We start from the raw sequence: 16,823 nt of genomic DNA, 5'->3' as shown, positions 1-16,823 counted from the left end.
TTGGAATGGGTAGATGTGCTTATATGTGTGAGATCTACGGAAAAGGCTCTCTGCTCTCTTATAGCAATGTCCCTTTTTATTAAACATTGCGGCCTCCTGGTGATCACTGCTGACTTAGGATAGGCAAGGAAAATCGGTTCTGAAACAAGGCAATACATTTATGCATAAACTACCCAGAAATAGAAACCATATAATGCTACTGTTCAAGGTTACTATAAAACTGAAACAGTAGCCGGACCTAATAAGAACCGCAAAATAAAGATTTTTTTTTTTATTTAACAGACATCGGTCACCTACATAAAATGTATTGAAATGAATCTTGCCTGTTAAATAACAGAAACACAGTGAGTAACACTGAGAGACACAAGACGGAATCCAATCTAGCTAATCCTGTGTATACTATATATTACTTTTAATTGATTCCTCGGATCAGGCACATTACACCTGATCCTGTTAATCTTTCCACCCACACTACACATCAAGCCAAAGGTGGTTGTAAACAGCTTTGGCTTGCTGCAAGGTGCGCACTGCCACAGGGGTCCCCACCAAATAGGAGCACTTTCTGCACCAAAAACTTTCTGCTTCTGTCCAGGAATCCCAGTGGCAGTAAGCACTAGCGGTGAAGCACAGAGGAGAGAAAATATGGTTTTTATTTTGTTCCCTTTTCTCCCCATGTTTATTATTTTTAAGTATGTATGATAAAACATTAGGTCCCCCACTACAGATTGTGGAAGTGTTGTGATCATGTGACTGAAATATCATGGCCACATGGCCAAAACATCATTGACTCAGGTGCCATGCATGCTGGCCAATCCATTCCGTTGTATGCCAAGTAACCTGATGACTTTTGGTTATGTGACAGCTGTTCCCATCATGCCTTTGTCAGTAGGGACTCCACAGTTACGCTACATAAAACTATTACCTAATCACATAAATGCATGCCATTGTTGATTGAATGGGCACCGTGCCAATGACAATGTGACCACCTGATGTAATAGTGAGGTAAGGTGCTCTTTATCTTTCTGTAGACAGAGCCATATAGGGGCCTTGTTTTTAGCAGGGCCTATTGCATGTTTGAATGGCATTCTTTACTTTAGAATATAATGTATTGTGGAATTAATGTAATGTGGTGGGCTTCGATGAAGAAGAAGCCTGTTGCAAGAGGCTCCAGGCTAATAGGATAAGAAGACCATGTCTTGTGTTACTGAGAGCCCAAGGGAGGGAGCGTTGGGCCTGCTGCTATACTGATATTTAAGCAAGAGGCTTTAAACAAACAACCAACATCGCACTTCATGGGATAATAATCCAAATCCACACAATCCAGACTTCCACAAATCCGATTGTTCATTGATCATTGTTTCTGATAATGGATTTAAGCAAGAGGCAAAATAACTTGACATCTTGCCAGGTAGATAACAGAAACACAGTGAGTAAAGGCCCTATTACACGAAGTGATTATCGACATATTTGGCCAATTATCCGCCAATACAGCCAATAATCAGCTTTTGTATTAAGCAAGATGTCAGCTGATTGTTGTCTTTCAATAAGTTGAAAGAACAATGTTGCAGACAGCAATGATCTGCTGCCGTCGATCCACGCAATAGGAGTGGCGGTAGTAAACTGACACTATCTTCTAAGGGCTGCCCGGACGATTTAATGATCACAGCTCCCTGTGCTCCCCCTATACTTACCCGCTCGCTGGCGGCGCGTGTAATAGCAACAGCAGTGAGTGGGGAAATAGGAGCAAGCGAGCACAGACCCGAAAGGTCGGGGCTTGCTTGCTTCTCTAAATCGGCCAGTGTAATAGGGCCTTTACACTGAGAGACACAAGAGGGAATCCATTCTAGCTAAATGGCCCACTGAAGGGTAACCTTGTCCTCTGTAGGCCAGTTTGAGTCTAGATTATAGACAGTACACAGCTATAGCAAAATAGAGACTCCAAAACTGCAAACCCACCACCAGACCCCAAAAAATAAAATCTCTAGACCAAACCCATATTAATAGAAACCCAAATCAGTCCGCCTAACAAAATGCAGACCCAGGTCACACCCTCTATATAAATAGAGATCTCAGAGACCAGGGAAATGAACATTTGAAGTCCCAATGGATGGAAATCCTTAAGGGGAAGAACAATATATATATATATATATATATATATATGCCGATAGGCTTTTGCTATGTAACAGAAACCCCAATTTGTATTCATATCTAAAAACAATTATTATGGAAAAAACTACAATTATGGAAAAATTTAAGTCAATGCAAACAAGGAGTTAATGAGCATTGTTTGCATTGGCCGTTGAAATAATTGACATGTCAATAATTTCCAGCCGTTGTGGATTAATTTCAATACAATTTTCAATGCAACAATGGCCATTGTTTTTAAGTGCTAAACAATGGCTGTTGTCTGTACGTTGTGTGAACCTAGCCAACTCAATATTGCTTAATAGACCTGACAAAATAGCAAGAATAAAGGTTCCAGGGAAAACAAGAAGGTAGAGACCATGCTATAATACGTTTGCATTATTGAGTTCATAGGATGTTTTGTTATAAGTGCTTTTACTGAAAGGACATCAGCAAAAATGGAAAAAAAAAGTACACAAAACGAGATATTTTTAAAAGCATCCTAAATGTTCATGGTAAAAGGGCCCTAGTAGACTAAAAGGGTTAGAAACAGGTTGAAAACCAATGTGTAGGTAAAATGTAAAGGAAGCAATAAATAACTATAAAAAACTGAATACTAAACTAGAAGGCAGTGGAGAAGCATTAAAAGGTTTTAAAGAAAAATGTAATTTATGTAAAAATAAGATAAAAGCAGCAAAGCCAGAGACAGGCTTATTGCCAAAGAGGGTAAAAAGAACTCGAAAGTGTTCTTTAATTATATAAATAGTAAAAATGCTAAAACTAAAAGTGCTGTCCATTTAAAAGCAATGAAGGAGGAATTAAAGAGAGTGATAAGAAAAAGGCAATTTCATTAAACATTTTTTTCTTCACTTTATTCACAGGAGAAAATAAAATGTCAGATGTAATGCAGAGGGATGAAGTAAAGTCTATGAAATGTCACCTGTCTAGCCCAGGTAAAATGCAATGCCATCTTAAAAAATGTAAGTGTTACTGTCATTAAAAATAACTTTTGACATGTCCTTATACTTGTCAAAAGTTATTGATCGCAGCAGGTCTCGCTGCTGAGACCTGCTGCCACCCGAAGATACAACCGGGGAGAGAACGCGGCAGTACACTCCACTCCCCGGCCAGCCGAAGATCCAAATTTTTTGCTTCACAGACTATAATGAAGCAAAAGAGCCGAATTTTATTCTCAGATTTGAGTCCCATCAGTAAGATGACTGTTTGACGACAAAAGTTATTTACTATGACAGTAACACGTAAGAGAATTGTCCAGGTCCACATGGCATTCATCCTTGTTCTGTGTTCTGAGGAATTTAAAGTGAATGTGTTGCCTATATTTTTTATACTGATTAGACCCAGATACTGAAAAATTGGTTCTTTTGTTGCACATTTATGAATGGAGCTTCGAACTGAGGCACAACAGGGTTTGGTACATCAACCAGGGTATGCGGTCAGGCAACCAGTTGGTAGCTAACCCGAGGTAGCTTGTCTCACTTTACTGCTCAAGAATAGGACAAAAGGTATGTGCACACTACGGAATCCCAACGGAATTTCGCAGCTTTCCAGATTCCGCCGTCCGCCAGAAGAATGAACCCGCTTATTCGTGGACGGCGGAGCTGCAGAGATTTAGGGTTCCAAGCTACAATTATGATGTTCTGAAGAATGCTGCATTGTTTTCTACCATATAAACTGCTTGTTTTCCTTGGCCCCTGTCTCCCTGAAAATGTAGTTTTATTCCATATTGCGCTGTATGCTAATTAGCAGCAACTAGTCATGTGGGCAGCGTCTCTCCCTCAACTAGTCATGGTTCCTGGGCTGTAGTCACTCCCCTCTGCGCTGTAACCCCACCTCTGAATGATGTAGCAGGGTCCTGGTGTGTGATACACGCTCACAGGGGCAGAGTTACAGCCCAGGAGACGATACTACAGCCCGGGAACTTTGACTTTGAGGGACAGACGCCGTCCACATGACTAGTTAGCACTGATTTAAATACAGTGTGGCATAGAATAAAAGTACACTTTCCGGGAGACGGAGGCAAAGGGAAATAAACTGTTTATATGGTAGGAAACACTGCAGCATTCTTCAGAACATCATTATTGTAGATCGGAACACTAAATCCTCATGTTTGGTTCCCTTTAAAGGGGTATTCTTATCTTAACTAACATAGTTATACTTGTTGGACTTGTCAACCTAAATATTCTTGCAAATACATTCATTTAGCAAACTTGCCTCCTCCTGCTCTTCCCCTCCCATTGTTTGGCCGATATATTCGCCAGATTACTGTTTTTAGTGCAGAGTGGTGGTCCGTAACCTAACTGGCAGTCAACAATGGGAGGGAAAGAACAGAATATGAGGAGGAGGCAAGTTTGCTAAATGAATGTAGTGACAATATATATATAACTGGATGAGCCCTACAAGTTTATCAATATTAGTTGAGATGGTAATACCCCTTTAATCTAAACTACAAGACAATTTCTGCAATGTTAGGGGAAAAAAACATATTTCAAACAACAGCTGCAATGAAAATTATTCACAATTATTGACCCCTAAAATTTTTGGATTTTGAGGCCAAATAGCGGTGTTATTTGACCTCAAAATGACAGCCGTCAAACAGCCAAAATAAGACAGTGTAGGAACATAGCCTATATCTGGAGTAGGAAGAATGAAGTATATGCTAAAAACAGCACCCTTCCCCTAGTGAAGTAAAAAAGTACATACGTAAATCTCCCTTAATTATTTTGTCTATTTCCATGCGTTTCCATATTGTTTCCACTGTTTTTAGTTGGACTGTGGCAGAAATTGCTCTACGTGGAGATGCGGCCTGAGGTTTTCATTATTACACATGTTTACACGGTTAAAATTTCCAATAGATACCAGTTGTTCTCGCCGGTCTCACTTCAATTAAACTTGCGCCCTACCTTTCTTTAACACTCACTTCTACAGTGTAAAACTCCTGGTGCTCATGCTTAATTGCTTTGTTCTCGTGTTGTCTAACCTCTATAAACCTGATTCCCAAATCAGCCGTCTGGGACAATCACACTCACGCTGAATAGAATCTGGCTCATTCTTCCCGCACGGTTATTATATAGTTGTCATTTCCTTAGACACTGCAGTTGAATTTCTTTTATACCTAATTCCCTGTTACAGTCTATTTCCCAAGACTTCACAATGTCTTATAAAGTACAACAAAGTCATAATATATGTATTGCAAGGGTTGTTGTTACGGGTGTGTTTCACAGTGTTACATAATGTCTGCTAATAACTCTGTGTAAAATAGAAGCCCTTCTCTCCCAGAACCTAGATGTACTTCCAATGTAAGTCTATGAGGTCAGGGCAGGTGGCAGATTTACAAGGTAAAAAACTGATAGAACTTATGGAAGATGGTTGCCTAAAAAGCCTAGGGTAACAGTGCATTGTCTAGGGGAAAATAATCTCAGTGCAGATTTGCCTTTTTTACTTCTAGGAGTTATTGGAAAAGTTAAAGAAAAAAATGGTTACAAAAAATGTATCTAAGCCAGGAGGCTGCAGGAGAATCTGGTGGGCAGGACCACAGGCATGAAGCATGGCCGTGGAGAAGAGAATAAAGGCAGACAGAGAGGAGGAGGGAAGTACACCATTGGGGGGGGGGGGGGGGAGGGGGGTTAAGTGTGACAATAGAAACTACTATGGACACAAAACAAAATTACATTTTAACTTCCAAACTTCCTCTTTTTCCACTTTATATGTATGCTTTGAAAGAATGAAAAGGAAATAGTTACAAGCTTTGACTGTAAGCTGGTAGAGTTTACTGGCTTTATGTATTAGAAAGCCTTTCCAAAGTTTCACTGCTGTTAGTGCTGTGCAGCAAGGTGACTCGCTTCCTCAGGGGGTGTGTGACTAGCAGCAGGCCCCCTGAGGAAGCAAACGTATACAAAACGCATGTCGAGGTAAGGGTGCCACACTGCTGACATGGGTAAGCATAATGGCTGATAGATTCATAGATTAAGGTTGCTTGGATAGAATGCACAGTTGTGTTATCCTAGTATAGGAAGTCATGTTGATTTGCAACCTGGGTTTATTAGGCTTCAGATAATACGCTGACCAATACCATATGAATATATGTGATACGTGTTTATTGTGGCTAGAGTTGTCTTTTTTACTGTATCCCCTGACATGTTTATTTTGTTATTATTTAAATCACAGAGCTGTCTCCTTTCTGCTTTTTCACTATGTATATACTGGTGCCATAGCTCTAGTAAACAGCTGATTGGCAAGGGTACTTGACTGAACCCAATAAACACACACTACCGTTCAAAAGTTTGGGGTCACCCAAACAATTTTGTGTTTTCCATGAAAAGTCACACTTATTCACCACCATACATTGTGAAATGAATAGAAAATAGAGTTAAGACATTGACAAGGTTAGAAATAATGATTTGTATGTGAAATAACATTGTTTTTACATCAAACTTTGCTTTTGTCAAAGAATCCTCCTTTTGCAGCAATTCCAGCATTGCACACCTTTGGCATTCTAGCTATTAATCTGTTGAGGTAAGCTGGAGAAATTGCACCCCACGCTTCTAGAAGCAGCTCCCACAAGTTGGATTGGTTGGATGGGCACTTCTGGCGTACCATACGGTCAAGCTGCTCCCACAACAGCTCAATGGGGTTCAGATCTGGTGACTGCGCTGGCCACTCCATTACCTATGATAGAATACCAGCTGCTGCTTCTGCTGTAAATAGTTCTTGCACAATTTGGAGGTGTGTTTAGGGTCATTGTCCTGTTGTAGGATGAAATTGGCTCCAATCAAGCGCTGTCCACTGGGTATGACATGGCGTTGCAAAATTGAGTGATAGCCTTCCTTAGTCAGAATCCCTTTTACCCTGTACAAATCTCCCACCTTACCAGCACCAAAGCAACCCCAGACCATCACATTACCTCCACCATGCTTAACAGATGGCGTCAGGCATTCTTCCAGCATCTTTTCATTTGTTCTGCGTCTCACAAACGTTCTTCTTTGTGATCCAAACACCTCAAACTTGGATTCATCCATCCACAACACTTTTTTCCAGTCTTCCTCTGTCCAATGTCTGTGTTCTTTGGCCCATCTTAATCTTTTTCTTTTATTGGCCAGTCTCAGATATGGCTTTTTCTTTTCCACTCTGCCCTGAAGGCCAAACTCCCGCAGCCGCCTCTTCACTGTAGATGTTGACACTGGTGTTTTGCAGGTACTATTTAATGAAGGTGCCAGTTGGGGACCTGTGATGCCGACCTCCCATGTGATTGTTCCCATGTGATTGATGTTTTATATGATTGAGGTAATTTTCGGTTCGCACGTTGATTCCTCGTGTTTCCGGCCAAACACTCCATATTGGAAACCAGAAGGCATGATTGATGCTCTCACCTGTGAGTACTGCCGGATCTGGCTTATAATTGGTTAATGAATTATATTGATGTACTATAAAATGCTGCATATTGCAGGTTCAGACACAGACCCTGATGAGTCAGCGGCTCGCTGATGGAACGCGTGGGGAAGGGTAGCAGCGGGGTCACTCTCATCCCTCCACAATTTCTTTATTTTGGTTTGTACAATAGTGCATGTGTTTGGTCATTGTATGTATATTTCATCCTTATGTTATTGGCTTTGCACCATTACCTATGCATGCATTGTAGACTTGTATCTTGATATCAGTGAGGGGTGCTGTACCTTTAAAGCATGATTTACTCATGTGGAGGACCTTGTTTTGAGGGTTGACGCATCTAGGTCTCCCTCTATGTAGTCGTTTTTAATTGCTGTATACAGCTTTTCTTTTTTGTGTGTTTTTATCTGCAATTATTTAATAAAGCATATTTTGTGTATTATTTCGGATGTGCTGAGCATTCTTTTCCTTCAGGCTTGTTTTTTTGATCTATTATATCTTTTTCTGAAGTAGCTCGCACTCCATTTGCTTTATTTTCAATTTATTTAGTGTGCGCTCACATTATGTTCGTTGTAGGGGGACCTGTGAGGCGTCTGTTTCTCAAACTAGAGACTCTAATATGCTTATCTTCTTGCTTAGTTGTGCAACGCGGCCTCCCACTTCTTTTTCTACTCTGGTTAGAGCCTGTTTGTGCTGTCCTCTGAAGGGAGTAGTACACACCGTTGTAGGAAATCTTCAATTTCTTAGCAATTTCTCGCATGAAATAGCATTTATTTCTAAGAACAAGAATAGACTATCGAGTTTCAGATGAAAGTTCTCTTTTTCTGGCCATTTTTGAGTGTTTAATTGACCCCACAAAGGTGATGCTCCAGAAACACAATCTGCTCAAAGGAAGGTCAGTTTTGTCGCTTCTATAACGAGCTAGACTGTTTTTAGATGTGTGAACAAGATTGCACAAGGGTTTTCTGATCATCAATTAGCCTTCTGAGCCAATGAGCAAACACATTGTACCATTAGAACACTGGAGTGATAGTTGCTGGAAATGGGCCTCTATACACCTATGTAGATATTGAACCAAAAAACAGACATTTGCAGCTAGAATAGTCATTTACCACATTAGCAATGTATAGAGTGTATTTGTTTAGGACTAGTTTAGGACTAGTAGACTAGTTAGGACTAGTTTAAAGTTATCTTCATTGAAAAGTACAGTGCTTTTCCTTCAAAAATAAGGACATTTCAATGTGACCCCAAACTTTTGAACGGTAGTGTACATTAAAAGAAGCACATAACCAATAAAAAATTTAAGTAATTCTGGAGGGCAAATTACTACAGTGATAAAGAAGGATATCAAAACAAAATATTTTAATATTTTACAATTATTGCTTCAAAGTTATAAATTTTAATGTAAATGTAAGAATGAAATCTGTATACAGTAGGAGCATATGTTACAGCCTATACAACAACAAAATGTGAAAGCACTAGAGAAATCCTAAAAACCAATGCCAAAATCATAAAGAGAACAAATCATTAATGCTTCCTAGAGCCCAATGAGCAAATTTAAGAGGATTTAAAAGTATTTTACAAAAATATGGAGCTAATAAAGCATAAAATAGGCAGGAAACGGCAAGTCGGAGGGAGAAGTGATAGAGGGGCCTTCCCGCTAATTGCAGGGAGGCTGCATATGGCTGTGTAGGCCTCTGCTGTAGGCCTCTATGGGCTGTGAAAGTTCTACACTTAGAGAAGCAGCAGCTGGGATGTCAAATTGTAATTAGCTGTGCCTTCCAAAATCATATTACTATGATTTCCTCAATTAGGAACTCATGCTAACCAAAAAAGAGAAATGTGTTTCATCTGAGCACTCTAAACTAACTCACGTCAGGTCTTGTCTCCCGTGTATACAGTCATTGCTTATCAGTTCTAGGCAGCCATTGATTTGACAAGCGTGGAGAAATATTGACTGCTCTTTTCCTTCTCCAGCTGTAGCAAAGCTTCATGGAAAAAAGATTATTTCTTACAACTTGCCGACTTTCTATGGGAATGTATATATATACATATATATATATATATATATATATATATATATATATATATATATATATATATATGGAAAGTATGTAAAATCTAAACATAGAAGATGGGGATAATAAGAAATCCAGAACAATGCTTAGAAGCTTTGTCTGGGAACTATTATTTGCCTTTTTTTCAAGTCAATTTATAAATACTACCAATGAATTTTTTATATTTTATATTTATCTGTATATAATGTTAGGATAGGATGTAGTGATAGAAAACAGTGGTACCAATGTGTCCCCATCAATGTTTATGGTGAATTCAACTGACAATAGTGAAAGTGGTTAAGTGGATAAGAGAAACATTAAAGGAGAACTCCACATAAGGAATACTGTTTTTTTTTATTAAAAGTACATTAAAAGTTATATAGATGTGTCTATACAATGTATTACCATATCTGTACGGTTCTGCCACACTGGCAGCTGATTGAAACCCTGGAAGTGAAGAAAAATGGCCTCTGTGCCAATCCACAGTGTCTCCTGATCCCACTGCTCTTTTACCTTAGGAGACAAATCTTCCATGCCTCTGTCTTACATTGTGTGTGTTTGCTAGCCACAGGCTGATGATGCAGACAGGGGGCAGGGTGTGATGTCACAGGAGGATTGGCTGGATCCCCCAATCCCCTGAGTGATTAACCATCTATGACCGGCCAGAAGTAGGTGCTGCAACTTCACTGATTGTGCAAAACTGTTGTGAAATTAGGGCAGTGTTCACACATGTTGGAGTTTCATTGCAGTACTGCAGCGTATTCACAGAAATGATGCAGTAACACAATAAAATGAAGCTAAAGGGCAGAGCGGATCAGAGCCGACACTGCCAATCCCACCTGGGCAAATAACAAGGCATAGACAGTATATCCCATGTAAGATAGTATTAGATAAAGTCCTTATTGTGGGGCTCAACCTCAAAGATAAAAGATGCTTGATCATAATATGTGCGTGGAAATGAAAATAAAAAAAACATTTAATTCAAAAAGTTAATTACTTTTTTCCAATATCAGGTAGTAACTGTGTGCTGTGTGGGTGGGACCACAGTGAAATGATAAAGTACTGTAAATAATTCAGTAACACAATGAAACTGCAATGTGTGAACACAGCCTAGATGTTCTGCAACAGATTTGGGCGGGAAATGTGCAGGGTGGAGGACTGTGATGAACAGCTGAAGGAAAGCATTGCATTCTGGAACCTGTAGTACTGTGTACAACTGCTTAACCAGGAAGTACAACCACTAGAGATGAGCAAACCTGGTTCGGGTTAGAGTCAATCCGAACCCGAACGATCAGCATTTGATTAGCGCTGGCTGCTGAAGTTGGATAAAGCTCTAAGGTTGTCTGGAAAACATGGATACAGCCAATGACTATATCCATGTTTTCCACATAGCCTTAGGGCTTTATCCAAGTTCAGCAGCCACCGCTAATCAAATGCCGAAAGTTCAGGTTCGGATCGACTCGAGCATGCTCCAGGTTCGCTCATCTCTAATAACCACACAATACAGAACAACCCCCCCCCCCCCAAACAAATGGATCTTTGGTAGTTTCAAAACTGGAATAGACAGGTAAACAATGCTATATGCTTCTGCAGCAAATTTATTTTATTTTTTTTACCTCTACCTGGAGTTCCTCTTTAAAAATTCTTTTTAGAAATAGTGCCACACCTGTACATGAATGGTATTGAGGTTTAGCTGTAGTTGAACTAATGGGGCTTAGGTACAATAATACAGAGAACCTCTTAATTTACACTTGCCTGGAGGGAAGAGAGCAGCCATGTTTTTTTTAAACACTTTTGGGCTATGGTCATACAGTGTCCTTTTTTGGCCATATTTTTGAATGGCTGCCAATTTTAGGTGAAAATACAGCCCTTTTTTTATAATCAAGACTGTAAGTATTAAAATACAGCTGTATTTTCACCTCAAAATGACACCCAAAATATAGCTGAAAAAGAACATTGTGTGACCATAGACTTGTACTGCATGTTGACTATAAACATCTGAAGAGTCTGCAATTAACTCTGCAAGGATGTTTCTATTGAGGATGCGCTGCAATGAGCGCAATCTTGTCCCCAATCCGCAAATATTGTCTGTAGTTCATCTGCAACCCGTATTGTTTGTGGATAAGCAAAAATTGTATAGTGCTAGTTAATAAAGTTTGAACTGGTTAAAAAACATGCCCAACCCTTAAAATGGTCACATTATTGTTTTCAGCCTGTGTCGTTTGTTGGGTAATCTGTATTTTTTCTACAGATATGTATTTTTTTTGTGGACATTACGGATGTCACATTCTTATTGTCCGCCAAAAATTGCTAATCCTATAGACTTCTATTGGCTAATGCAATTATGATCCGTACTAGGAACTGTCCTTAATTTTGCAGTACAGATTATGGATTTGTAAAAGCAGCGATAGTGTGAACAGCCCTAAAAATAATCAATGGACACTAATTTTGTCCCGGACAAAATTACGGGACGTGTAAATGAGGCCTAAGGGTTAACAACTAGAGATGAGCCAACCTCGAGCGTTCTCGAGTCGATCCGGACCCGAACTTTTGGCATTTGATTAGCGGTGGCTGATGAAGTTGGATAAAGCCCTAAGGCTATGTGGAAATCATGGATATAGTCATTGGCTGTATCCATGTTTTCCAGACAACCTTAGAGCTTTATCCAAGTTCAGTAGCCCCAGCTAATCAAACGTTCGGGTTCGGATCGACTCGAACCCGGACCCGGTTCGCTCATCTCTATTAACAACCCTTCTCCAGAATTTAATAACCATAAGGCTATAAGTGTTGTGTGCAGTAACCCTCTTCTAGGCAAAGGGGGATGTCCCTTGTTATAGTTAAAGTTTTGGATATACATAGGAGAGATCTTTGTATTTCCCCTTGATATTTCTACATAGTTATTAAAGTGAGATTGTCACTTGAGAACAACACGTTGTAGTAAAATTGTTCAGTGTACAGTATTAGTAAGTGTACTCACATCACTTACTGACAGCAGCTCCCTGTGTACCTCATAGAGCTAATATCAGTCCCCCATCTCCAGGCTGGGCTGCCCTGCTTTGCTCTGTGGTAAGTCTGTCCATAGGATGGCTGACATGAAGGAGCATGTGACCATGCCCTAACCCCCAGTGTCCACCATAGGAATATACAGGCTTAGTGTTGGACACTGGTGGCGGGACATAGTGACATGCTCCTCCATGTTGGCCATCTTATGGACATATTCACCACAGGTTATGGGCAGTGGGCACTGCCCATAAGTCTACACAATATTCCATGTGTGGTCTGACTAGTGATATGTAAAGGAGTAGAACTATATTTTTGTCATTTCTATCTATGCCGCTTTTGATGATTATATTTTCCTTGGTGGCAGCTGCCTGACGCTGGTTGCAATACTTACATTTGCTGTCAACTTAAGTCCTTTTCCCTAGACAACCATAGAACAGTATACTATAAGATACTATGTTCCCAACTACAGGCAACAAGAATCATGATGAAATGTAATATTTATTTTGGTGTTTTGCTTTAATAACAATATATTTATAAAAGAATTGGCGCAGGATGTTGGACGACATAACAGTTCACTGTAAGGCTTTAATATCCACAACCTATGGCATCCTAATAATAAGACATTAAAGGAATTGTACTCTCAGATTTTATCCTGACGGCCTTTTTTGTAATATACTTTTTGTTTTATCTAGGCTACGCAAGAAAAAGGGCAACTGAGAATAAATTAAAGGAAGAAGGCTATGATGTTTTATTCCCTGTAAATGGCCTAGGGCCACTGAGGCTTGTAACAGCTTAAGTACTTTACAGGGTAAATATTCATTGTTTTATTTTTAGCTTTGTCCTATTGTGTTGTAAAACATGGTACAAGCTCATGAGGGCCAAATGAAAATTATTGATTGGATCCATTGGATACAGTCAAAACAATGGTATCTATTGGATGCAGTCTTCAGAATGGTCTCCATTGGGTACAGTCTTCAGAATGGTCTCCATTGGATACAGTCTACACAATGGTCTCCATCGGATACAGTCTTCAGAATGGTCTCCATTGGATACAGTCTACACAATGGTCTCCATCGGATACAGTCTTCAGAATGGTCTCCATTGGATACAGTCTTCAGAATGGTCTCCATTTGATACAGTCTACACGATGGTCTCCATTGGATACAGTCTTCAGAATGGTCTCCATTTGATACAGTTCACACGATGGTCTCCATTGGATACAGTCTTCAGAATGGTCTCCATTTGATACAGTCTTCAGAATGGTCTCCATTGGACACAGTCTACACAATGGTTTCCATCGGATACAGTCAGCATGAAGGAGAAATTAAGGCAATGCTGCTCCAAACGGTTATTCAACAGTTGCACAAAACACATCCAGCTTTCAACACAGTATGTATCAATGCTCACCTAATAGTGCTGTAATCCTGTTTAGTAATTATGGTATCTCTCAAGGGATTCATCATCCTTCTTATCCACCAATCTATTCTTTCTAGTAATGTAATTGGTGATTATTTATATAGATCACATGGGCGCTGCCACCCAAGGAATCCACACCACTCCTTACAGATGTGATTTAATGTTTAACTTTTATTAGCACTCCACATTACATTATTGATATACTTAAAGGGCACCTATCATATAAACAAACTTCTGACATGTCATAGCGTCATGTCAGAAGTTTGTATCGGTTGGGGTCAGGTAACTGAGACCTCTGTCGATCGTTAGAATGAAGGGGCAGACTTAGGCAGCAGCATGAGCTCTGCCTCTTCATTTTCATCTCACTGCTAAAGTAGTGGTAGACAAAATTATAATGGAGCCCTATGGAACTTCCGGTACAGTGATTACCTAAAGTTCCATTGGGGCTCCATTATAATTTTGTCTACCGCTACTTTAGCAGTGAGACAGAAATGAAGAAGCAGAGCGTGCGCTCAGAGCGTGTGCGTCTGCCCCTTCATTCTAACAATCGGCAGGAGTCTCAGCACCTGGACTCTGACCAATAAACACTTCTGACATCTCACTATGACATGTAAGTAATTTGTTTAAACGATAGGTTCCTTTTAAGGCCCTGTGTTAAGGGGGGCGAATAATATCCAAACAGTCTGATATTACCCTATGCAACAGGACCAGTCACCATCCAATTAATGACCAAATGCTCATTTAATGGCAGTTCAGAATAATTTAATTAAAACAAAACATGGGCCTCACATGTTCCTGTGTAATAGGGTATAAATAGGGGTGACAAATGATGGTGAAAGCAGAGGGCTGCACAAATGATACAGTGATCATTCATGCCACCTTTAGAAGAATGAGCTGGGAGAGAAGCATGGTGCCATACACTTCTCCCTGCTCTGCTTCTATGTCTGCAAGACAGACTAACATTAAGTCTTGGTTGTATGACACAGCGCTGAAAGAGAGCACGCTGAGCATAGACGTCTGACACTGGTTCTCCTGATTGGTCTTGGTCTGAACTCTTAGAATCCATCTGATAAAAACCTTTGAAATATCTCTATGACATAGAAAAAAAATTCTGGTGACAGTGTCAGCAATGCGGGAAAGATTAAAAAAACAGGGGGGTGGCAATATAATAAAGAAGTCATACTTACCCATCTCCTTGCCCCCTGTAGTGCAGCATATGTTCTGTGTCAGCATCCAGTCTCCTGAATCTACAGAGTTCATGTTTTTTCACTTCCCCACGGGAACTACCCTCTCATCCAGTCAATGACTGCAATGGTGTCCTGCTTCATTCACTCATGGGCTGAGCAGGCGTTTATAAGCATAGCTTTGACACCACACGTTCAACAGCATCAGGAGCCCGACAGGTAAGTACAGGGACAGGTAAGTATTACTTTTTCCTCTTCTTGAATTTTCACCTTTGCCTTAAGTAACTCTCTGTAATTGTTCAGAAATCCCCCATTATACATTAAAAGGGTTGAGGAATGTCTCTTTCTTAGGTCTTATGCTGGGCAAGAAGAAACGTTTCTAAACTGTAGGTGAGCAAAACACAACTATCACTGAGCTCAAGGAGATCAGCAAAAAAAAATTCCCAGTGGGGAGAAACCCCTTAGCAACAAGTTTCCTTCCCCGGAGGGATGTCTCACTATTCCCGTGTTTTGAGACTCAGGAGTGTGACTCCACGGACCCTCTTTTTTGCATACACAGTAGGTGGGACAGTTGCTGACACCCGGCAGGTGCTGTGTATGGCTCTTATTCAAATTACAAAAGGAAGAACAGAAAATAGTATAAAAAGAAGACAAATAAGATTAATCCTTATATACTGAGTGACATAATAATTGTCATGTTACAGATGTTTTTCTAATGGACAGATCAGGTTTAACTAAACTTTCCATCTGCTCTGTTGTTTTAGTCGATGAATTCCGCACATTATTTACGACAGCAGTGAATCAAAATCGAGAATGAGGTGTTAAATCCCCCTCCGCCATGCATGTGAAATCTACAGCGCAGCTGTTACCATATTTCGATGTTAAGCGACTGCATTGTGTGGCAGTGACATTGCTACAGCGATACAATCACAAGTGACTTGGATTTGCTTAATGCTGAGAATATAGAATCTATGAATCTGAATGTTAATTATGATGAGCGCTCTATGATTGATAGGTAACATCTGGCAGTGTTATTGTGTGCTCCATCACACTCCTCCTATAGGGTACAGCAAACATCAGAGGTTTCGGAGGTCATCGTCAGGTGAAAGCTAGGAGCTTGCACATCCGTTGCTTATATTTTTATCTGGTTGGAAATATGGGATTTATCAGTAGCTGTAGATGCTTGTCAGGTTGAACAGACTCATGTTGTTACGATAACGGTAAAGCTTTAAAATCTACATGCTCCTATGTAAAAGGGAGGTACATAGAGGCACAATATGGGTTTATAACATATCACTTTGGGATCTATGCTAATGTAATATGTAATAAAATATGCTGCTTCCTGGAATCCATCAGCAAACAGGATATATAGTTATTCATTTACTACCCTGAATATATTGTGGAGAGCTGGTGCATGGAATTAACACATATAGGCTGGGTTCACACTACGTATATTTCAGTCAGTATTGTGGTCCTCATATTGCAACCAAAACCAGGAGTGGATTAAAGACACAAAGGCTATGCTCACACAATGGTGAAATTGAGTGGATGGCCGCCATATAACAGTAAATAACTGCCATCATTTCAATATAACAGCCGTTGTTTTAAAATAATAGCAAATATTTGCCATTAAATG

The sequence above is a fragment of the Dendropsophus ebraccatus genome, chromosome 9 (assembly GCF_027789765.1).
Source record: "Dendropsophus ebraccatus isolate aDenEbr1 chromosome 9, aDenEbr1.pat, whole genome shotgun sequence".
In the NCBI taxonomy this organism is placed as follows: Eukaryota; Metazoa; Chordata; class Amphibia; order Anura; family Hylidae; genus Dendropsophus; species Dendropsophus ebraccatus.
Note: the sequence above shows the minus strand (reverse complement) of the source record.